At 46.7% G+C, this 23006-nt stretch overlaps 1 protein-coding gene and 1 long non-coding RNA gene across 4 annotated transcripts in view; both read left to right on the forward strand.

Annotated features, from left to right (window-relative positions):
- Window positions 1-23006, forward strand: part of LOC139049752 (mucin-2-like) — a 167414-nt gene that overhangs the window by 65490 nt on the left and 78918 nt on the right. The gene's annotated exons all lie outside the window — the stretch shown is intronic.
- On the forward strand, window positions 17077-20121 carry LOC139049845 (uncharacterized). The gene is made up of 4 exons (XR_011508614.1): window positions 17077-17548; window positions 18637-18755; window positions 19879-19962; window positions 20032-20121. It is a non-coding gene; the product is annotated as an uncharacterized lncRNA (long non-coding RNA).

Raw genomic sequence — 23006 nt, forward strand, 5'->3', positions numbered from 1 at the left:
GAAAGAGAGAACTATCGTCATCATCTTCAACTGTCATCGTCAGCAATGGTTGGAGCATCGTCGTCTTCCACAGCTGGCTCCGTTGCCGCTCATTGTTCAAGCGAGTATGAGCCATTCAATGGAAAGAGAGAACTATCGTCATCATCTTCAACTGCCATCGTCAGCAATGGTTGGAGCATCGTCGTCTTCCACAGCTGGCTCCGTTGCCGCTCATTGTTCAAGCGAGTATGAGCCATTCAGTGGAAAGAGAGAACTATCGTCATCATCTTCAACTGCCATCATCAGCAATGGTTGGAGCATCGTCGTCTTCCACAGCTGGCTCCGTTGCCGCTCATTATTCAAGCGAGTATGAGCCATTCAATGGAGAGAGAGAACTATCGTCATCATCTTCAACTGTCATCGTCAGCAATGGTTGGAGCATCGTCGTCTTCCACAGCTGGCTCCGTTGCCGCTCATTGTTCAAGCGAGTATGAGCCATTCAACGGAAAGAGAGAACTATCGTCATCATCTTCAACTGTCATCGTCAGCAATGGTTGGAGCATCGTCGTCTTCCACAGCTGGCTCCGTTGCCGCTCATTGTTCAAGCGAATATGAGCCATTCAACGGAAAGAGAGAACTATCGTCATCATCTTCAACTGTCATCATCAGCAATGGGTCGAGCATCGTCGTCTTCCAGAGCTGGCTCCGTTTCCGCTCATCATTCCAGCGTAGAATTTCGTTTGTCTTCTGCCGTCGTAATGGCGTTAAAATTGTTTTTATTTACTGTAATATGAACCATTGCTCAAGGGAGTATAAGCCAATCATTGTCTCACGTGACGGACGAAGTTACTAACACAGGTGATACGAATATGTGTGTCGATACCCATCGTCACGATGACCACCGATCAGGGCAATAAATGTGTTCGTGCCTTTGTTCAAAATTTTATGTCACCTCTGTGTCGTGTGCTAAACAGCTCGCTGGTCATCAACCTTCACAGAGTGGAATGGCTCATAATTTTTCTTCTTAAAGCTGGTCAAATGCGTAGTAGATAAAGGTGCCACTTACTGGAAAACAAACACCAACAAATGAATGGACAAACATGCCGTTCATCTAGCGTGGGCTGGCATGGCCAACAGAGATTTAGCTGTACTCTAATATCGATGCCGTAATTTCCGTGAAGCTTCTGATCAACAGATATTCCATGATGTGGATCAACCTTTCGTTTCCTGTGAGCTGTATCTGTGCTATAAAAACGTGTTTACCGTTGAAGCATGTCCCCTGCATCTATCTACCCGTGCATATGTCCCGGACGTCTTGTCACTAGATGTCGTACAGCTGTAGCACGAATGTTAGTGAGAGGCAATGGGGATTTACGCTTGCAACGAGAATTTTCGCAAACGCTATCAGACGAGTGGATATACACGAGTCGAGGGTTTCAATATCTGTTTACCCTGGCACAAGACGCTTCAAACACACGTACACAAGTAAGAATCTATGTTGAAGGACTTACGCTTCGATTTCACTTCAAGTTTCAGAACAAGGAACAGTTCCATTCGCTGCCATCGAAACGTGCGTCTCCAGAGATGCGCTTTTCTCCGCCTTATATGCTGGAAACCGGCTCCCTAAGGAGACGCCGGAAGGAGAAGATCCGAATAACGTTATCTTAAAAACGTCTTTTTCTTCTACTATCTTCAAGGGTGCTTCTCGCACCCATGGTCCTCGTTTTCGCGATGCATGTATTCCCCTGTCTCGCTGAAAATCTCGTCGCGTCGGTTCCCAAAATATCGTCGCCGGTCTGAAGTTGATGGTCGTACGGGCCGAGAGACAATGAAAAAAAGAAATTGCGCAAGAGAAGGAGATATGAAATGGGTCTGCAAGAAAGACCGGAATATTCAAGATTCCGGCAGCAGGGGCACCGCCGCGTCTCGACGCCGGATTGTGCACACGTAATGAACGTCAAACACAATCCCCTTTTTTCTTTGTCTTTTTCCTCTTTGCCTTTTTCTCGGCGTATATTTGCATAGCGCGCTAACGACGGGCACGTTTTTTTGCTTGTTTTACGCGCGCGTTTTTGAGAGACTGAGTGTGGTGCTCTTGTCACTCGACATACCCGTGTGCGTTCATAAAGACGAAGCGAAGGAAAAATAATCATAACTTATCTAAGTTAGCGGAGGATTGGCCGTGCTCTATCCGTTGGTAAAACGGTGCACCGTTGTAGAAGTTATAGAGCTGAGGTCTGTCACCGCCCCGTCTCGTCTCGTCTGTCTTTCTTAGATGGCTCTGTATAAAGACATGTTGTAAAATAGACATATATGCTCAAGCTTGACTGTGAGAGCGAGAAGGGGAACATGAGCAGAGGAATGCAAGAAGCGTGACTTCTGCTTCGCGTTGGAAGGTTCAAGAGGGTAAAAAAAAAAAAAAACATCTATTGCACTGTTTGCGCGTCAGTAATTAACGTAGTAGTTCTGCGGAAACCCGCAAGGTGGAGAGAAAATGAATAAAGGGAAAATCAGACATCCACCCGTTCGTAGCAATTGCTACAAAGGAAACCCATACGGGTTAATCGAAAGAAAAGCCACATAGTTGAAGAAAAATTCGTCCTGGTCCGGGACTCGAACCCGGGACCACCGCCTTTCCGGGGCAGCCGTTTTACCACCTGAGCTAACCAGGCGGCTAGCAGATGGCAGGGCGAAGTCGAATTTGTCGACAACACGAAGCAAAGGCAAGAGTTTGACGTAGTAGTTCTGCGGAAACCCGCAAAGTGGAGAGAAGTAATGAATAAAGGGAAAATCAGACATCCACCCGTTCGTAGCAATTGCTACAAAGGAAACCCATACGGTGTCCTCGAAAGAAAATCAGTAATTATTGCGCACAGCTAGCGGCTTCAGAGCACAATATCGTAATGTTTTGCGTAACGAGAGCTGGCCTTCCACGTAACATCCCCAACGTCGGACAGCTTGCGAGGCTTCAGTCAAGCGTTTTTGCGGCCCTTTGCCTATGAACCTTGATATCAGTGTCATGAAAGAGACAACTGTCACATCCACCCGATTGAAGCTCGACGCTACAGGGAAAATCACACGCGTTTCTCAGAAGAAAACTAACTACTCGAAACAACCTGTCCTGGTCCGGGGATTGAACATGACACAAACATCTTTCCGGTGCGGTCCTTTTACCAATTGAGCTAACCAGGAGGCTACCAGATTGCAGTGCAGGGGGGGGGGGGGTTGCGAATAAATCGACAACTTGAAGTTCCAGTGTTCGGTGCCCCTGTACTTCGAGTGTTCGGTTAATTCACATTCGCCCTACGATCTGCTAGCCTTCTTGTTAAGTATGTTGGTATATATAGCGACCGCCCCGGAAAGGCGCTGGTCCCGGGTATGACTCCCCGGACCAGGACAAATCTTTCTTCGAGTGTTCATTATATCTTCCTTTCTGAAAAACTCGTGCATATTTTTTTCTTTCTGCTGAAATCGGGTGGAAGATAATTTTCCATTTCCCGAACTTTCCTCCATCTTGTGAACTTCCGCTGAACTTATTTGCCATCAGTGTCCAGTAAAAGGGGCATAGACATTGATATATAGAAATGACGACGATAATCTGTCTATTCTACTATGGCTCTCTACAGCGGTATACCAGAAGGCCTGAACACATCCCGTAAGTTCCGTAACGTTGTAACGATTCATCGAGGCAAACTACGGATATGTTATTCGGAAAGGGCAAAATATATCCTGAGCCTAAGCTCCCCCGCCCCCCACCCCATTATCTTTGTCGAGCGAGAGAGAGAAAGCAAGGGTAGGAAAGGCAGGGAGGTCAACCAGAACAGCATCCGGTTTGCTACCCTACACTGGGGGTGGGGTAAAGGGGAATAGAAAGAGGAAGAAAGGGAGAGAGTAGGCACTGAGTACGTGTGGGAGGGACACCGTACACATCTTTGTCGAAGCTCGCAACAACAAATGGGCGTCTATTCCACGCGGCTGCATAAGAATCGGCGTTGAAAGAAAAATAAAATTAAATCAGAGAGGCCTCGCGATGTGTTTAAACTAGCGTAGCACGATATGCGAGCTCTTATTTTATGTGGCAGGCGACGAGATTCGTTTAAGCGCAGCTTCCGGCACGTCGTCATTGTTTCTGGTCCGCGACTTCGCTGATTCGTTCGACGTGAGCACACAATCTTTTCGTTCCGTTAAGGCGGGCGGAGTGTTTGCGGAGAACGCGATCTTCGAACAGCGGCTGAATGTGCAGTGTTTGTCATCTCAATCTGATTGTCTTCTTTTCTAAATCCTGTAGTATGGCGGCGTGACTTGTTTCTCCTTGACTTACGCTTGTCATCTTGTTCTTTCTTTCCTCCCCTTCTTCCTATCTTCCAATTATGTTTCTCTCCCCTGGCCACGGCTGCCGCATTTCGATGGGGGCAAAATGCGAAAGCACCCGTGTACTTAGATTTAGGTGCACGTTAATGTTTTCTCTCTCCTCCTTTTTGAAGAGTAGGCAGGCGTTGTGCCCCTTCCCGTGGCAGTTGCCTGCCTGCTCCTCGCTTTCCCTTTCCTCTAAAGTGTACATATATATTTTCAATATATGTCTCATTTCCCCTTAATTAATTACTTCTCTACACCTTGCGGGTTTCCGCAGAACTATTAGGTCAAACTCCTGCCTTTTGCTTCGAGTGGTTGGCAAATTCGACTTCGCCCTGCTATCTGCTAGCCGCCTGGTTAGCTAACGTGGTAGAGCGGCTGCCCCTGAAAGGCGGTGGTCCCGTATTCGAGTCCCGGACCAGGACGAATTTTACTTCAAGTGCGAGGCTTTTCGTTCAAGGAGCCCGTATGGGCTTCCTTTGTCGCAATGGCTACCCTTGGGCGGATGTCTCATTTCCCCTTAATTAATTAATAATGGTGATCTTTGTGCTCTTCGAGGCCTGGAGGCAAAAAAGAAAAAAAAAAGATGTATCCACAATATTTTAAATGATGCAACCTTCTTGTCAGATCGTGTGCCACCGAAGCCACAACAAAAACGTTACATTCGCAAAATTAAGCGATCCATAAAAAAAATGGCTGAAGGCTTAGCTTGGTTAAGCCTGGAAGATTGCGAAAGCAATACCCTTGGCTGCGCCTTGGTTCGGCTGATTGTGTGGGCATGGTCGCCCTTTGTTAAACTTATGGCTATATATATCATCCGACATAGCGCAAGGCAGCGCGCCGACCACTGCGAGGAGCCGAGCTGTAGCCCCATTTATCCTCCTAGCGTGACGTCGCACCAGCGAGCGCCCTCTCTCGGTAGCGCCGCAGCAGCGGCGCGCAAGGCTACGCCTCCACCATCGATGCCGCGAGCTGGAGCCCCGTCTCTCGGTCTGGCGTGACGTCACACGGTCACGTGACGCGCAGCTATGTAAGGAGGCGCCACGACCACCGATGGACCGAAAGTGCGAGCAGTATTGCTTTCGCAATAAAAAAAATTATGCGGATCCAACGCACATCTCCGAATCTACGTGAAGCGAAGCTTTCGTAACGCGGTTAATCAAATGCTGCAAATGAGCCGCAATTTATTCCTGCGTCTTAAGCGTGAAGGAAACCGACGACGCGTGCACGTGCTCTCGCGTGCACGTGCTCTCCCACACCCGTGCTACGCAATGTGGCACACGCGACAATCGCATCAGAGAGCTAAACGCCGTTGGCGCGATCGAAGTGTACGTGCGACTGTGACCTAACGCTCGGATCACTGCGCTGCTGTGCCAGGAGGATCGGGGTTCGATCGCACGGTCGGGCGCCCGGTTCCGTTTTTAGGTGGCAAGACAGCAGCAGCAGCAGCCCCCAGCAGCCATCGCCAGGAACAGTCGCCGGGCGGGTTAGCAAGGAGAGTTCCCTTTAAAATGTACGGTGCCCGCAGACACCTCGAATCGCACGTGTCTTGCTGCAAATTTTCTATTCTCGTCACTCCGTCTTGTCCTCTTCCCTCCTCTTGGTTTATATTATATTGATAACAGTAACGCTTCTCTGCTAGATAATGTATTATCCCAACTTTTTTTTGCGTTACTTTCCCAAGTACACTTCAGTATCGGTTAGAATGCCATTGACCTGCATCGACCGGAGGCGCTTGGAAGTTAGCGTGAAGCAAACGATAGAATTCGGGGCTTATCACGAGGGCCCGAAACTATATATTTAAAGACAGCTAAAAAAAAAGGACGATGCCTACGATGATGCCTGAGTAACTTTAGCTCGCTATTTAGTTAGGCTTCAAAGAATATATGCGTTCAATTTCGCCCATGACTAAGAACAGTAGCGTGTCGCTTGTACGTGTTTACGCATATTACATCTGTCTTTTCTGCGTCAACACAGTTGTTGCGGAGGTTCCGATTGAAGTGAAGCGTCCGTGTGGCGCCCAGAGGGTTGTGCGCTTGGTAGTGATTGGACTGTGTAGATGAAGGTCTGGGTGATAAGGAGGAGGATATCCGCGCCACCGAGAGGAGGAAATCGGTAAAAGATGTACGGTCGTAGCCGATTGGCGGAACTCGGCAATGACGTCACTAGGCTGCGGGGACGTGGTGTACACGCAGCACACGCGCTGGAGGTGGCATGATATCATCATCAGTCTATATTTATGCCCACTGCCCAAGAGTGCCTCTCCCTGCGACCTCCAATTGCCCCTGCCTTGCGCTAGCTGATTCCAACTTGCGCCCGGAAATTTCCTAATTTCATCACCCCACTAAGTTTTCTATCGCCATCAACTGCGCTTCCCTTCCATTGGCACCCATTCTATAACTCTCATGGTTCACGGGTTATCTACCCTACGCATTAAATGTCCTGCCCTGCTCCATACTTTGTCTTAGTGTCGACCAGAGTATCGATTATCCCTATTTGTTCACTGATCCACACCAGTCTCTTCTTGTCTCTTAATGTTACTCCTAACATGTTTCCTTTACTCACGGTTTTCCTGGTCTTTATCATGTTCTCGACCTTCTTTGTCAACCTCCAAATTTCGGCGCCATATATTAGCACTGGTAGGATGAAATGATTGTACGCCTTTAATGTAATAGCGCTAAGGGCCCCGTGTCGCAAAGAGTCGGTGGAGTTACCCGTGAGCGAAAATTTCAATGTATATTTAGGTATATGTATATGCCACTTCTTGCTATATGATATGCTGTATATGCGGGTTATAGTGCCACACCATTGTATCACTAAATTGGCGCATACCTTGCCTTACATTCCTGACAAAATTGTTCCTTGGAATTTCGTGGCTGACAGGCGGCACGTGAAACCAAACACCAACAGCGCATGCTGTTCAGGTTAAATCTTCTCAGACTGAAATATGAAACGAGCTAAAGAAGAAACTTGAAGATGACGTAATTTTTTTTTTTTTTTGGCGCGGCTGTGCACTCTGGGGTCGGCCCACGCAAGAGGCCGCGTTTCTACAAGAAAGCTCCCCTTCGTGCATAGCGTTCGCCGCCAGCGTTTCTCGGTAAACATTGCGGTTACGTAAGCTGCAGTTGCCGGAAAGCGCGAGAAGCAGTCAGGGATTTTCGAATGCTATCGCTTTCCGCTCATAAAGGCGAAGCTTACGCGTCCTGCAATATTTTTCTTCAACGACACTGGTAAGCTTTCAGTCGGGATTTGGTAATGCATGCCGTATGCACTCTAACCCATTCTTGTTCTTCTGTAAGTTTCCTTCGCATGATCAAGGTCCCCTGTGAGTAATTCGCCTAGATAAACCTGAATTATTCTTCGCTTGCCATACTATACTGAACATTAACTTTGTCTTCTGCATATTAATCTGCAACCTCACTCTTACACTTATCGGTTAAGGTATTCAATGATTTTGTTGCAATTCGTCCCCATTGTTGCGGAAGAGGACAGCGTCATCTGCATACCGAAAGTTAATTAGAAAATCGCCGTTTATCCTCACTCTTAACTAAGCCTTCCCAGTCTAATAGCTTGAATATACTTTTCCGAAACATGCAGTGAAATAGCATTGGAGAGATTGTCTCTTTGCCTGACCCCTTTCTTGATAGGCAACTTTCACCCTTTTTATTGTGGAGAACCAAGGTAGCTGGGAATCTTTATAGATATTTCCTAAGATATTGTTACGTAGGAAGACGCAGATGAAAAGCTATGTACAAATATATTTACAAGGAAAATACGCTGCGCTTGGAAAGAGGCGACAGCCCGCGCAAGCTTCTAACCGTCGTCGTCGTCTTCACACTGCTGGCCTTTCGTGATCGCACATATTGTGCCGTAGCACTACCCCCGGCTGCAAAAGCGCCGTCCCGGAGCGACTAAAGACCGGATTCGGAAGCAGTGTAGTAGGCCTTGAGCCTACTGACGTGTACGACATCACTAGATGCCACAGGAGAGGACGAGGTTGAGCCCACAGGAGCAATTTCGTAAGTCACAGGCGTCACCTGGCGCAGCACGCGGTAGGGCCCTGTGTATCGCGAAAGAAGCTTCTCTGAAAGTCCGACGTGACGAGAGGGCGACCACAGGAGCACGAGCGCACCAGGTGAAAACTGTACGTCACGATGGCGGGCGTTGTACTGACACTGCTGAGTGGTCTGTGAGGCCGTAAGTCGAGCACGGGCAAGCTGGCGTGCATGGTCGGCGAGGGCGATGGCGTCGCGCGCATACTCGCTTGTTGAGACCGCAGCAGGAGGAAGTGCCGTGTCTAGGGGCAAGGTAGGTTCGCGTCCGTACAGTAGATAAAAGGGAGAAAATCCGGCGGTGTCGTGCCGGGAAGAATTGTACGCAAATGTTACGTAAGGAAGGGCAATGTCCCAGTCGTGGTGGTCCTTGGAAACGTACTTGGCCAGCATATCGGTAAGAGTACGGTTTAACCGCTCTGTCAGGCCATTGGTTTGGGGATGGTATGAAGTAGTCAGTTTGTGTTGAATGGAACAGGAACGCACAATGTCAGCGATAACTTTCGAGAGGAAGTTTCGACCACGGTCAGTAAGCAGCTGTCGCGGGGCGCCATGAAGCAAGGTAATGTCACGCAAGAGAAAGTCCGCGACGTCAGTGGCGCAGCTGGTAGGGAGAGCCCGAGTGATAGCGTATCGGGTGGCGTAATCAGTCGCGACGGCTACCCATTTGTTCCCGGAGGATGACGTGGGAAAGGGACCGAGCAGGTCTAATCCAACACGAAAGAACGGTTCCACAGGGACGGTGATCGGCTGGAGATGACCGGCAGGTAGCACCTGAGGTGTCTTCCGACGCTGGCAGGGATCACAGGCAGCAACATAGCGTCGAACGGAGCGAGCGAGACCAGGCCAATAGAAGCGGCGGCGGACGCGGTCGTACGTGCGGGTTACCCCAAGATGTCCTGCAGTAGGTGCGTCATGCATCTCAAAGAGCACAGTCTGTCGTAGATGTTGTGGCACGGCAAGAAGAAGATCAGGGCCATCAGGGAGGAAGCTCCTTCGGTACAGAATGCCGCCCTGGAGGACATATCGGCGAACGGATGCGTCGGTAGGTGTAGAGCGCAGACGCTCGATGAGTACTCGCAGCGATAGGTCTCGGTACTGCTCATCGGCGATGTTAGCGAAGGCAGACACAGAGAAAATGCCGTCGGCGGTACTACTGTCGGCGTCGTCAGGCTCGTCTACCGGGTAGCGAGACAGGCAGTCAGCGTCCTTGTGTAGTCGGCCAGATTTGTAGGTGACATAGAACGAATATTCTTGGAGGCGTAAGGCCCAGCGACCACGTCTTCCGAAGGGTCTTTCAATGAGCATAACCAACAAAGCGCGTGATGGTCTGTGACAACGGAAAAGGATCGGCCATATAAGTATGGGCGGAATTTCGCAACCGCCCAAACTAGGGCCAGACACTCACGCTCAGTGATGGAATAGTTGCGCTCCGCGGGTGAGAGGAGCCTGCTGGCGTAAGCGATAACACGGTCGTGGCCACGCTGGCGTTGTGCCAGTACTGCTCCAATTCCGTGACCGCTGGCGTCAGTACGGACTTCGGTTGGCGCAGAAGGATCGAAATGGGCCAGAACGGGAGGCGTTGTGAGAATGTCGATTAGATGAGAGAATGCAGAGGCCTCGTTATCGCCCCACTGGAAAGGAGCGTCTTTTTTCAAAAGGTCGGTTAGTGGTCGTGCTATGGCGGCGAAATTCCTCACGAAACGGCGGAAGTACGAACAAAGGCCGATGAAGCTGCGCACATCCTTGACACACTTCGGAACAGGGAAGTGCGCAACAGCATGGATCTTGCCTGGGTCCGGTTGCACTCCGTTCGCGTCAACGAGATGTCCAAGGACGGTAATCTGGCGACGGCCGAATTGGCACTTCGATGCGTTGAGTTGCAGACCGGCTCGCCGAAAAACGTCCAGGACTGCTGAGAGGCGCTCGAGGTGCGTAGCGAACGTTGGGGAGAATACGATAACGTCGTCCAAGTAGCACAAGCACGTGGACCATTTGAAACCGTGAAGAAGGGACTTAGGCCACCTGTACTCAGTGAATACGCAGCGCCTCTGACTGTTGGTACTTCAACTGATTCGAATGTATTTTCATGTTTATAAAAAGCTACATAGAGAGACTGATTGTACTCGTCAGATTTCTCGATTACCTGATTAGTGACATGGATGTGATTCATTGTAGATAAGCACTTGATGAAGTCGCCCTGTTCCCTTAGTTGAAATCAACTGTTGCTCTTATTCTATTCGATATTGCTTTCGTGAATATTTTATACATTACTGAAAGCAAGCTAATGAGCCTGTTATTCATCAATTCTTATGGACTAGTGTAATGCTGGCATTCTTCCAGCTCTCGGGTACATTTGAAGTCGTGAGACATTGCGCATAAAGGTGTGCAAGCCTTTCAAGCATGATATCTCCTCCTGTTTTGATTAAATCAACTGTTATTCCATTTTCTGCTGCCGCTGTTCTTCAGGTCATGTCTTGCAAGGTCTTTCTAACTTCATCGCTAGTTACAGAAGGAGCGTCTGTATCCTGTTCTTCACTACTTCGTATGAAGGTAGGCTGGCCGCTCTGGGTACTGTACAGATACGTATAATTCTTCTGCTAGTTTTATTATATCGTCGAAATTGCTGATGACATTACGATGCTTACCTTTTAGCGCATGCATCTAACCTTGTCATATGACAAGGTTTTCTTCTCACTAATTTTATGCGGGAGCCACCTTTTACTGCTTCCTCAATCTTTCGCACGTTATAATTTCTTTATTCTTCTGTATCAGTTTCGGCAGATCCGCGAATTCCGATTTCTTGAGTTGGACACTTTCCTGCGTTGTCATTTCCTTATTAGGTTCTTTGTTACTTGGGAGGACATACCTGCTGGTTGCCTTGGTCCCTTACCTCCCATTTCAATTACTGGTTTTGAAATCAGCGTAGTTACGGTTTCGTTCATTACCTCTGTTCAAAAGCTGCATATTTGTTTACGAGCACCAGAATGAATACGTCTCTTTTTACACTTACTGCGTCTATGTAGGCCTGTTTCTTCTTGACTAATTTTACTCTTTCTCTCTTAAATTGAGGGAACTCCTAGACCTCATTAACGTATGGTCATTGCACTTCTGACACTTCTACATCCTGCGCTATGCCGGGATCGGCAAAGAGTATGAAGTCTATTTCATTTCTTGTTTATCAATTTTGGCATTTCGAGGTCCACTTCCTGTTGCTGCGCTTCCTTGTGTGCTTAAACGAATAATATAGATGCCTAATTAAAGCAAGGCTTTCCTTGCGTTCCTCGGCTGTGTTTGGCCTGACTTCTTGGTCGTCTGTTCACCGGAGATCGCTGGCACAATCCTGGAGGGGCCGTAGTAAGCAGCGGTGTGAGTCACGTGGTGGAGGTCTGTCTCCACGCCTCGTCTTCCTGTCGTGCAGGCATGTATTCGCAATGCTGGAAAACGTGGTGCAGAACATGAACAAGCTACGCGCGTGTTACTGCGAAGATGCTTCCATATTTTCATTATTTACTCACCGTGTTATGTAATGTTATGTAACTTCTTATGTGATGCCTGTTAAAGGGTCGTTAGGGCACATGAATAAAGAAAGATATTACACAAAGGAAGTTTATTGGATTATGCCTACTGAAATGGGAGATGAATGAGGACTTCTGTGCGAGTACTTTCAGTTCAAATGAGATTTCACGCGTCGCGAGTTTCTTCGCATAGCATTTATTTCAAACGTTTAGGAAGAGCTGCGCTTAACGTTGATATCAAAAAGTGGGTTATATCTCCACTGTTATTTGCATTATGTACGTTAAATAAACAGGTGCGTGCTGCGCGTATAGTCTTCGCTACATCCGGAAGCAATTTCACAAATGGTGCCAAATATTAGAAATTTTCTGCCAGAAGGGAAATAAATTTGCCAGAGTCACCGTGAAGGTCTCGTTTGGTCAAATAGTTACCGAAGCGTGTTCGGCGGCTGCAAGAGCAGCAGTTTCTAAGTGTTCTTTGCGTTTTTTACTGAACAAAGTAAGACTTAGTGAAAAAACAATAATGGTGCAGAAAGCATCGAAGATGATTATGAATTTGTATAGACGAATAGTCAAACGCTTCTCTCAAGCTATTTCCCTTGCTAACGTACTGATGTGCTCGACGGCGTATATGTGTTGCATTCAAAGAGATTTGTGTATCTCTTTGTTGTTTCAGTGAGTAATTCCGTACAGAACAGAACCGTCAGCCATTGCATACGTGTCGATAGCACATGTGGCTTTGCATATAGGCTGAATCAACGTCACGCTGGCGTGTCACGCTACCGCCGTGCTCCTTTCTAGCCGGAGCCCTCAATTGGAGCTGCCACGTGGGGAGGAGGAGGGTGCGGCAAGAGGAGGGGAAAGCTGTCCTGCCTGAGCGCTCGACAACAGTGCTTAAATATTCAGAGTTTCAGACTCCACAAAGCTAACGCGAGACAGCAAGTGCGTCTCAAATAGCTTTAACAATATTAGTGTTTCACGTCGAACACGCATCGCAGCTAGGCCGCCCCGGAGCACGCGACATTTACGTCGGTGTCTTTGTATTGGAAGTCCGACCACCAACAGCCAATCACTGGAGGTACGCGATTATTTGAAACTTTCGCATAACGATTCGCATAGTCTCTTGCTCCATTCGTTCTTCGCATTGGACAGCCACCGTACTTAAGTGCGAATATTTTTCGAATACCTTTCCAATAACTCAACACGTCAACTGCCCTAAATTAAGCGTAAAGTTGAAGTACAAGTAAGATACATTTACTCCCCCTCCGGCATGGCATAGAGATAAAACTTGAGTAGTGGAGCAGGCTATGTCGCTTACGTAGTCTAACTTTACAGGCTATATACAGGGTGTCCCCACGTAACTGGAGCCAAACATTCATTAAAACTATGCAGATGCCACGTAGCTCGACAGAACCAAGCTAATGTTGGTAGCCTTCGCTTCGAGATACTCAAATTGTTATTATTGGTTTCATCTAATTAGACAATTAGTCTTAATTAACTACTCGAATATAGTGATCAGATGAAAAGTGTCAATGAGAAAATTGTAGAGCAACATGAAAAACTGCCGACAACAGTTTTCTGTTGCTCGATACGTGCTGCATAAAAGTGTTTTTCCGAGCTCGAAAGAAGCCCGCGAATTCAGGCAAAGTGCCTCGAGCGGCCTATTAAAAAAAGTCTGAGTATGTCCAAGTGAAGGAAAACAACGTTACCTTGGTTCTGTCCAGCTACGTGGCTTTGCACATTTTTAAATGTTTGGCTCAATTTACGTGGCACAGCCTGTATAGAGTGATTGTTCGCACTCTGAAGTCCTGTGCTTGCGGAGAAATTACCCTTGTTTGCTCCTAATGTTTCATTTGTGCTTTAATAGGCATAGCTTAATAACGTACTTTGCAATCCAGAAACTTCGTGAACTGTAAGACTACTAGTATGTGAACATATTTTTATATTGTAACAACGGATGTTCATTATTAAAAAACTGTGCGGAAACTATTCGGACAGATTTGTAATCAATTCGGTTTCAAATATCTCTATTCGCATACAAACCACGAAAACGGGCGAAAGAGGCAAAGAAAGCTGTTCGCTGTGAAACTATGCCAGGACTTAGCACAGTTGAATCTAGGTATGCCATATAGGGTGATTTGTATAGATAGCTGAGCGCTCCTGCGACCTTGCACATTTTCATCTGTTACAAGAGGCGCGGTGGGGATACCATGATGTAGGTCTCGGGCATTTTGGGAGTCGTTCAAGGGCCGCATTTCATTGGGCGAACAGGAAAACTCAACAGCGTCCCCAAAGTGATCTCTCAAGAGTAGCTGTGCTCCAATGGGCACGCAGGAGCACTGTGATCCAACGGCAGAACACAAGCTGTTTGATGACACCGAGAGCAGTTGAGAACAATTTAGGCTGCTACAGCGCAACAAAGGCGGATGATGAACGTATTCACGAGACGTCGGTCGGTTCGGTTCAGTGTGTGGCAGCAGTGGCGGCTGAGAAGCGAACTTCGCGTGATAATCCCCGCGGGAAGGTAAACAATGTGGTCACGTGATACACCTTCACCGTCGCACCTGCTCTTGGCGCGCAGGGATCGTTTCGATAGGGAGAGGGGGGGGGGGGGGCAGGGAGGGGCGAGCAGTCACACTGTCGCTGCATCCTGTAACAGTTGGGGTCGGGTATGTCAAAAGGAGTAGGCTGGCCCATGCCGTCGTCCGACTCATTCACACTAAGGACGTTATTGGAGGAAGGAACAGGCTCTCAGAGAACGAAGGGTACTTGGTTTAGAACGTTATGTCTCAACACTCTAGCATGACTGAATTGAAGCACACACTGAGGAGTCAAACAAGTCCGCTTAAATCCCGTCTGTCTTTCGTAGATCCCTAGGCAAGGGAATTCTGCCGTCACACCTTCGTCCACTTACAAGGAGCGTCCAAAGTTGCCGAAGTATCTGTGTTGACGGTGAGGGTGAGGGTGCGCACAATCACTTCGCCACCTTTGTTCACCGAACACGCAGAAAGGAGGGGTGTCTCGTAGACAGGGATCGTCACGCCTGATTCAAACTGGCGCATCTTGGCTCCTGGGATGGCACTGCAATTAGCCTGAGCCTCTGTCAAACGACCTTGGCGGCTAGCAGTGGCCGTGAGGAAACGGCGTAGAATACCCTTTTCCAAGTCTTCCTTGCTCCCATTGTCGGTGACGGCGGCGATGTACCAACCATGAACGCTATTCGCCAAACGTGTCACACCTTGGTGTCGCCGCTGGTCTGTCCGAGGGGACGCATTGATAGTTTCACGACGCGATTCGTCGCATTGCTCCGCAAGAGAGGCTGGAAGGTCACTTCCCCCGCTGGCCGATCGTAGCAGACCCTGATACACTCCTGCCCTGCCATTGGAATTCGCCATAAGTGATGACAAGGGGAATCATCCATACCGAAGGCCAACGCAGGGAAGGGACGCGCGTTGGACTTCGAAGGCACCCCGGGACGATCAGCCCAGCCTGCCGGAAAACGCGGCGCATTGTCACATGACACTCACCGACCACGGCATTTAAGCATTAAGATACCGCCAAAGGTCTCGCGTGACAGTACGAGCGTCTCAAGCGGCGAGTTGGCGATCGGCGGCGAACGCACCGCGGAACTCTGTTACACTCTTAGCACGGTACCTTTTATGGTAACCTGTAATCACGAGTAACTTATAAAATAAAGGTTACATGCGAAATATGTTGATGTTTTAATTAAATGTTGTTACGTATATATATATCTATAGGTTACAAGAGTCAAAATTGACGGATTTAAAGGTTAATTCAGCGCAAAGCGCCTTGTAACCTTTAGATTTTAACCTCTAAAGAACACTGCAGCGCATCAGTGAGGAGACCTACATCATGGATTGGACGTTTGCTGATAAATGTATCCTAATGTGTTCGTGCTCTGCATTTATTATCTGGTTATTACAAACGTAGGACTTCGGCAGTTCGGGCTGTATTCGGTCTTAATTTCTGTCAGCCAAGCAGTTACATTTTTCACGATTTAAAACCAAAAAATAAATCAAGCATGATCGCACTTGCAAGTTCATCTGCGCGCTGTTCTTTGACGACCCTCCATACTTGGCACACAGCCTTATTTGAAATATCAGCAACGAAGACTGTGTCATCGAATGATGTGGCGTGCACTGCCTGCCGAAACCCAGTGGTCGAACGTGACGGAAGCCCCCTGCTCTCGCACGCATTCTAGCCACCATGAGACAGGCATGGAACATCGGTATTTCAACACGAGAAACAATAGCGGGCGAGTTTCTTTAGAAAAAGTGAATATGTTTTAACAAAATTCATGTACGAGGCGAGGAAGAACAGCAAATGAAAAGCACACGAACGCGTTGGGTCTTTCAGTAAAAGGTTGTTGAAAACATTGGATGGTTCTATCACATATCAATATAATTCAACTTGTCTACTAAAATGTCCCTGCTCAGAACCTTTCAGTTGTCTGCATACATTTTCTGCCTTTAACCGGGTTCGTTTCATTCCCTGCACTGCCTTGATGCTGTCAACCAAAAATTTCCCATGCTTAATTCAACCATAAGCGCTCAAGATGAGGTTAATAGTTAGTGTGCAAGAAGCGCGTGCATAAGAAAACCATGCTGACACGCGGTACCAGCTAGGCAGCGTGCGTACTGAAGTATAAACGCGCGGCGAGGGAGCTGGGGATGCGGTACGCGCTACGCGACCAGCGTAACTGCTCTTAAATAAACAACCTACATGTCGGCGAACCATTCTGCATTGCACTTAGGATGTTTTAAAAACTTGTAGCAACTGATTCCACTGCCAACTTTCTTTGGGCATTATAAGCTGTGCCGAAGATTGGCATTACAACGACCGCAAATTTAAGTTACAGCAGACACGAAACGCGCCAAACGTTCAGTGAAATGAACAGGATGCCGCTACACTCACATACAAGCGAGCGCCGTCCGCTCCGTTGTCTTTTTTAGGAGACATAGACAGATGAAAAGAGCGTTAAATGTGTGAAGCCGCCAACTGAGAAATGAAATCTTTACCCCTGTCCAAACACGAAATGCTTCCACCATCACACCAATAACATCACTGGCACCTCTGACATTTATTTCTGTAATTCATTGCTTGTTTTCATTTTTTTCATTTTTGCTTGTGCCTCTAAGTGCCTTTTTCTAACATGGCGGCAGCGAGCAGGCATCAGCCACGCCGGAGCGCGGCCATCCACGGTGCTATCATCTCTCCTCCTCGGCCCAATCGAGATAGCTCGAGTTGCACGCTGGGAAGATTTTAAGCGGGAGCGGGAGGCTCGGAGCCGGCGGGAGTGGTTAGCGCGCTGTCGTCCTGTCGTTGTTGTCGTTCTGAGACGGCCATTATATTTGACTTGTTTGGATACCATCCGATCACCATTGTGTGCTGCCACCACTTGAAGTCTGCAGTAGTTATTACCGCTTCTACTGGGAACTTGCGCCATCCGCTGCACCCTCATGCCTTTGTGCAGCAGAGACCTTTTCGGTGTGTTGCGCGGTCGCTGCAACGAGCCGGGTTGTGAGTGCAAGCGATACACCATTCTGCGCCTGTCGGAAAGTGACAACCTGGTGAGGTGTGACTATTGTGACCACGTCCCAAATGCACACGGAAAAATATGTGATCTCGGTAAGCAGAACTTTTGCTTTAAATTATTTTTGGGTGGATAGTACGTGAATTCTTTATAGTTCGCAATTCAACATTTGACATGATGCATGCTCTCGCTTCGCGTAAGTGTTTCTGAAAAAGGTTATTGTTGATATGTTTGCTTCTTTATGCTCTTCGATTTACATTGAGCTAAATTCGATGTTGTCATGTTGTCATTTTGTGCAAATATTGGATTAGACCTTTCTAAAATATTGAGCTTGTCGGCGGGATGAGTTGTGTCAGGGCAACTAAATGACCTCAACAATACGTTTCTTGTACTGACGCCGTGCTTTGGGCTGATGTGCTTGACAGAAATCGTTCAGTATTGCACAACTCGCCTCGTGCACCCTCCGTTAGCCATGCTGTGGTGGTGCGTGACTGCCCGCGCCCTGGCCTGGAGGTAATCTGCGGTGTGTGCAGAGTTCGGGCAAGCCGAGGCGGTTCGTGGTTGCGTTTCTGCTTTCTTTCGGTGCGAGTAGTGCTGGAGGTCGCGTAATCTCAAAAGTTCGGAGACGCGTTTAAGGGAGCAACAAAACAAACGTTCGCTCCCCTCTGCGTTCTTCAAGTCAACTTGATAGCGATTGTTCGCGGTCGTCAAATGAGATATGTTCATTAATGCCTGTGCTCGCGTGACACCATTGTTGTTAGTAAGCTAATGATTACTGTTACGGCAGGTAAAACTACGTACCTTAGTTTGAGTAGTGGTCTAATGCTTTGCTATCGCTATTAGTGCTTCGCTTTTTGGGTAAAAATGCGTGTTTTTTTATTTTCTTTTAGTCAAACGGGCCATTAATTTAACATAAGAATCGGTGGTTAGCATTGACTAACTGCGAAGAATACACAATTCTCTTTTTACCGCAACGTCACACCTTCTCTTACAACTTGCATTCCAATTTCGCACAATGATGTATAATTATATACAGCGTTGTTTCAGAGAATACATGTTGTGTAGCTTTCGCACGAATTTTGCTTATGTACGCGTCTTTTTTTTTTTGCCTACAGCTCTGCAATGCGCTCTGCATTACTTTGTGAACACTAATGATGTCGTTTCGTTGCGTCTATAATTTCAGAAACGAAAAATGCAGCCGAGGCAAAGGTGCAATGCAATGTGCCAGGCACCGTTGTTCGAGGCCTCAGTGTCACATGAAACTGTGGAAGCTTGCACATCTAGTCTCCTCAGTGCAATATGGTTAGTATAATGTGGAATGTTGGCCAAAGCTTTTTTGATTGCCTAGTGTATCAAATATTTTAAAGCGAAGCTTTTTTTTGCCACTTCCTTCGGCTTTTCCACTGCTGCTGCTGTCGCTGACCTGCACGCGGCGTCGGGGAGTGGTTGAGTACGTAATGTACATAATGTACGCAGTGTACGAGAAATTACATTGTACTTGTACATAGTAGGGACGCGGGAGTGACGTCTGTGAGCCCTTTCCAGCAAGAACCGCGCGGGCGTCGCCACAATGCCCTCTGGAGTTCTTTAGTCGTCACAATGTCCTCTGAAACTCCTCGGCCATCGACACAATTACCTCTGGAGCGCTGTAATTACGCGTTAGCCTGCGGTATAAGCATTGTAGAAGCTGCAGCGCTTTTGTACTCACGTGCAAATTTCCAGAGGGGAGATAGTCAATGGAAAGATAATACAGAAAATTTGTAAAGCCAACGCCCTGACCAAACGGATGAATAATAGTTGATATTCGCTCATGGCGCCTTGCATACATAGTATGATGTGGAAGAATGGAAAGACGCCACCAGAAAGCATGCTTCATTTCGGGTCGCCTAAATAAAAGAGTCGCTACTAGACATGGCAACAGTTGCGGAGAAACTGTAAAAATGTTAGTTTAAGAATGAAACGGCACGTTTCTGCTATTTCTGAAAAATAAACACCCTGCAAGTTTGTACATGATGACAACTGATGCAGGCGTGCAGACGCAAAGCTGCACTCAGTACCGCAGCGTCAAGACGACAACACGCAGCGTCAAGACGACAACACGCAAGCGGCTGTCGAGCAAATAAACATTTCAGCCACGATGCCATGCGCCCGTGTGAAGAATGGCAGTGCTAAATTGCTTGCAGCATACGAACAATGGCGCACAACAATGCCTCGAGCAAACACGCCTCGCTGTTTGGTGTACTACGTAGGCAAACACAAGTGGTGCACGTAAGGTAACATTTAACATCGCATCACGACTGTCGTAGGCCGTCAACATCACCGCCAAATATTGCCACTGAACGCAAACAGCACAGAAAGCTTTGCTTGCATCGATTCCCACAGTGCGTGGGATCTACATATATTCTTTTTCTTTTTTTTGCTTTAGAGAGGACTGTCCCAGTTGGTGCCTCCATAGAAAATGAATCGGCCTGAATGCCTGTGCAAGAATCACAACCTGGCTGCTCTAAAGGTAAATGCATAGCGCATACAGGAAAGAATTGGTTTTATTGGGTGCTTTGTTTTCACTTGTTTGTTCCAGACTCCGCACCGTAGTCCCATGTGCAAGAGCCCCCACTTGACAGCCCAGTGGTTGCCATGGACAAAGAGATCCGCGATACTGAATGCGGCCGAGGTATGTGATGTGAAATATAATTTACTAGTTCATAAGGAAAACATCTCAAATGTAACGATACTAAATATTACACTCATTTGTAAACTTTTCACATATCGTCCAGAAAGCTTTCTGCATTCACCTTGTGATTACTTTTACTCACATCTGTGTTCCTGTTCAGTACTTATATTGTAGCATTATCATTTGTATTGGTCAGTGGTGCGAGTCGAGCGGAGCATCATTACACGATTTAATGTTGTCGCCTTAGATTTTCTTCCCCTGAAATAATACTAAGGATGGAGGCATTGCTCATACTTTATATGCGCTTAAATTGAGGTATGGTAGTATTTTGGTGCTATTTTTTATTCACTACTTCCGTTTAGCTAGACTGCACGATAATTAACACATGAAGGAACAGAATGTAGAGAAGGAGCAAATTAATGAAATTAGATGAAATTGTTAATTTATATTTAACAATTTAATTTAAATGTGATTTATTGCATTTCAAAGTTAATAAAGGTGAGGTAAGCAAAAACCGTAAGAGACATCCTGCCGGACGGAACGTGCACACAGCCAGCTCATGAAGTGTGCGATGCTGCACCAATTTACCTGGTGAAATCTCGTTAATGCGTATCTTGTGGGAACAGGGCATAATTACGCGCTAAACAGTAGTATCCTTTAGTGAGATTTCAGTTGTATATAGTTGAGCAAACAAACGAAAATTGGTATTATACTGATTACTTTCGGTAAAATAACATTTCATTGCTTTTTCCTGCATGCTTTAATGAGAGCTAAAGGTAAGCCAGTTCTAATTTTCCTTGATGTAGAATGGTTGGGCTCTTTCGGGTTGAGTTGTGCTCTGCATCTGCAGTACTGCACGTTTTTGATAAATTTTACTTCGTCAGTTCACATTATGCTGTGCATATTTAATGTTTGATAGGCGAATGTTTATAGGCTCTAAGTGTCCTTGTAGGCTCCACTGCCCAGTGGTGATATCCAGATTGCAGCTACACGTCTACACATGCAGCGAACAAACGTGTGTTTATGCTGGCAGCAGGCAAGAAATAATTTGGGTCTCGAACGGCAGCCTGGAGCTAGCTGTAATTTATTGTATTTTAACCTACTACATCAAGAACCTCGATTATCCATATGCATTTGCACCATTCCTGGCGCTGATGCAGAAACTTGTGCTTCCCAGCAATGTTGTGCCTAGAGGGCTCATAAATAACAGATTGAAGTGTTTCTTTGCTCTTCTGAAGAAAAAGAATGTGATTTGATTCAAAGTCTAGTTAACAATTTTCACCTTGCATTAATGTTCACTTGTTGCCAGGAGGTGGTGAACAGATGCATCACTTTGTGCATTACAGTTGCATGCCTTTCTATAACTGTTTTACTGAAAGTTACTGAGGTAATACATCCATTCATGCAAGTGGCATTTAGTATTGTGCACAAGTATTTTATTTAGCTGCTCAAAATTCTTAAATTCGTGCAATGTGAATTATGGCGGCCTTTCTTTGTCACTGAGTTATTCTAACTGCTAGCCTCTAGATGATAGCGTAATTGTGCAGTACTCTGCATAGCAGTGCCCAAATGACCTTTTTCAATATTTATTTTAAATAGGTAGTGCATTCAAGAAGTTTGAATCCCATCCTTGACATTGTTAGCTAGATAGTAAAATGTGTCATGTAGTAATTTTAATAAAAAATGTTCACGTTTGCATTGTCAAAAGGATCTAAACTGAGAGTTCACTATGCTGTAAGCATAACCACTTCCAGCCTTTTGTCATTTGGCCCACAAGCCAGCACTTCGCACATCTCCTGGTTAAGCTTTGTCTGATGTTTGTAAGAGCAACAAGTTGTCTTTTGATGCCAGTGGTGGTCAATGCTAACACTAAGGAAACGTTGCTCAGGTATAGATGGGCTGCATGCATGCATGGCCTTGTGGTCCAGTCTTCTTTTTTACGTTCACCTATAGCCAATACTTTTTATATTCTTTGCATCGGCTACATTGCATTGGCAACGTCTTTATTGACCTGCTCTAATGCTGCACATTGATGTGCAAAGCTTTTTTTATGTAGTGTCCAATGTGGATCTGAACACAAGTGTCCAGTTTTTGTTCCTTCAATCTCATATACTAATATTTGCCTTGTTTTCTTGCTTCCTGACAGCAGTACAAGTTTTTACATGGACAGTTAACACGAAGTTATTGACGACATGCATGGCTGAAACATAGTGATATGATTTTAAAAATTCCTGTGTTATGATGCAAGTGATAGTATTCTGTTGAATTTTCAGATCTAGTCATGTGCCAGCAAGGCCTGCTGTACTTCTGGTGTATTCTATGTTGTATTTTCAAATAAAGTTGTTGCATTCTGAAGTTAACCTTATACTGCCTGTGGAACTGTCAATTTATACTCAGATTATTTATACAAGCTAACGGCGCCTCCTCCTCAGGCGTTCAAATTGTGTTTTGAACTGCATTTTTGAGAACATTACCGTTACATATTTGCTCAAAAGGTGCCGCACGGGGAGTTTCATTTCGTCAGAAATCCCAAGGGATACAGTATAGTAGTATCATGGTAGCCCTTCGTTGGCTGAAATACAACGATTTAAGTGATTTAAATGAAAGTAAACTTTTGACACCACATTCAGTTGAGCGTTCCTTTTTTTTTTTCAGAGAATTTCATGTGGGCCCCGCTCTTTACATGGTCCGACGAGCCGGGTGCGGCCTAGCAACGGGGAGGCGCCACCTTGGGTTTTGTTCCAGAAAGGCCAAATCTCCGCATGGTGCACCGAGTCGGCTGCCGCCAAACAACAGAGGTGCGTCATTTCCTTCTTTTGCGGTTCTCTCTGCTTGCGCCTCTTCTTTCTTGCGCGCTTCTTTTCGCGGTCGGATTAAGCAGC

The sequence above is a fragment of the Dermacentor albipictus genome, chromosome 9 (genome assembly GCF_038994185.2).
Source record: "Dermacentor albipictus isolate Rhodes 1998 colony chromosome 9, USDA_Dalb.pri_finalv2, whole genome shotgun sequence".
NCBI lineage: Eukaryota > Metazoa > Arthropoda > Arachnida > Ixodida > Ixodidae > Dermacentor > Dermacentor albipictus.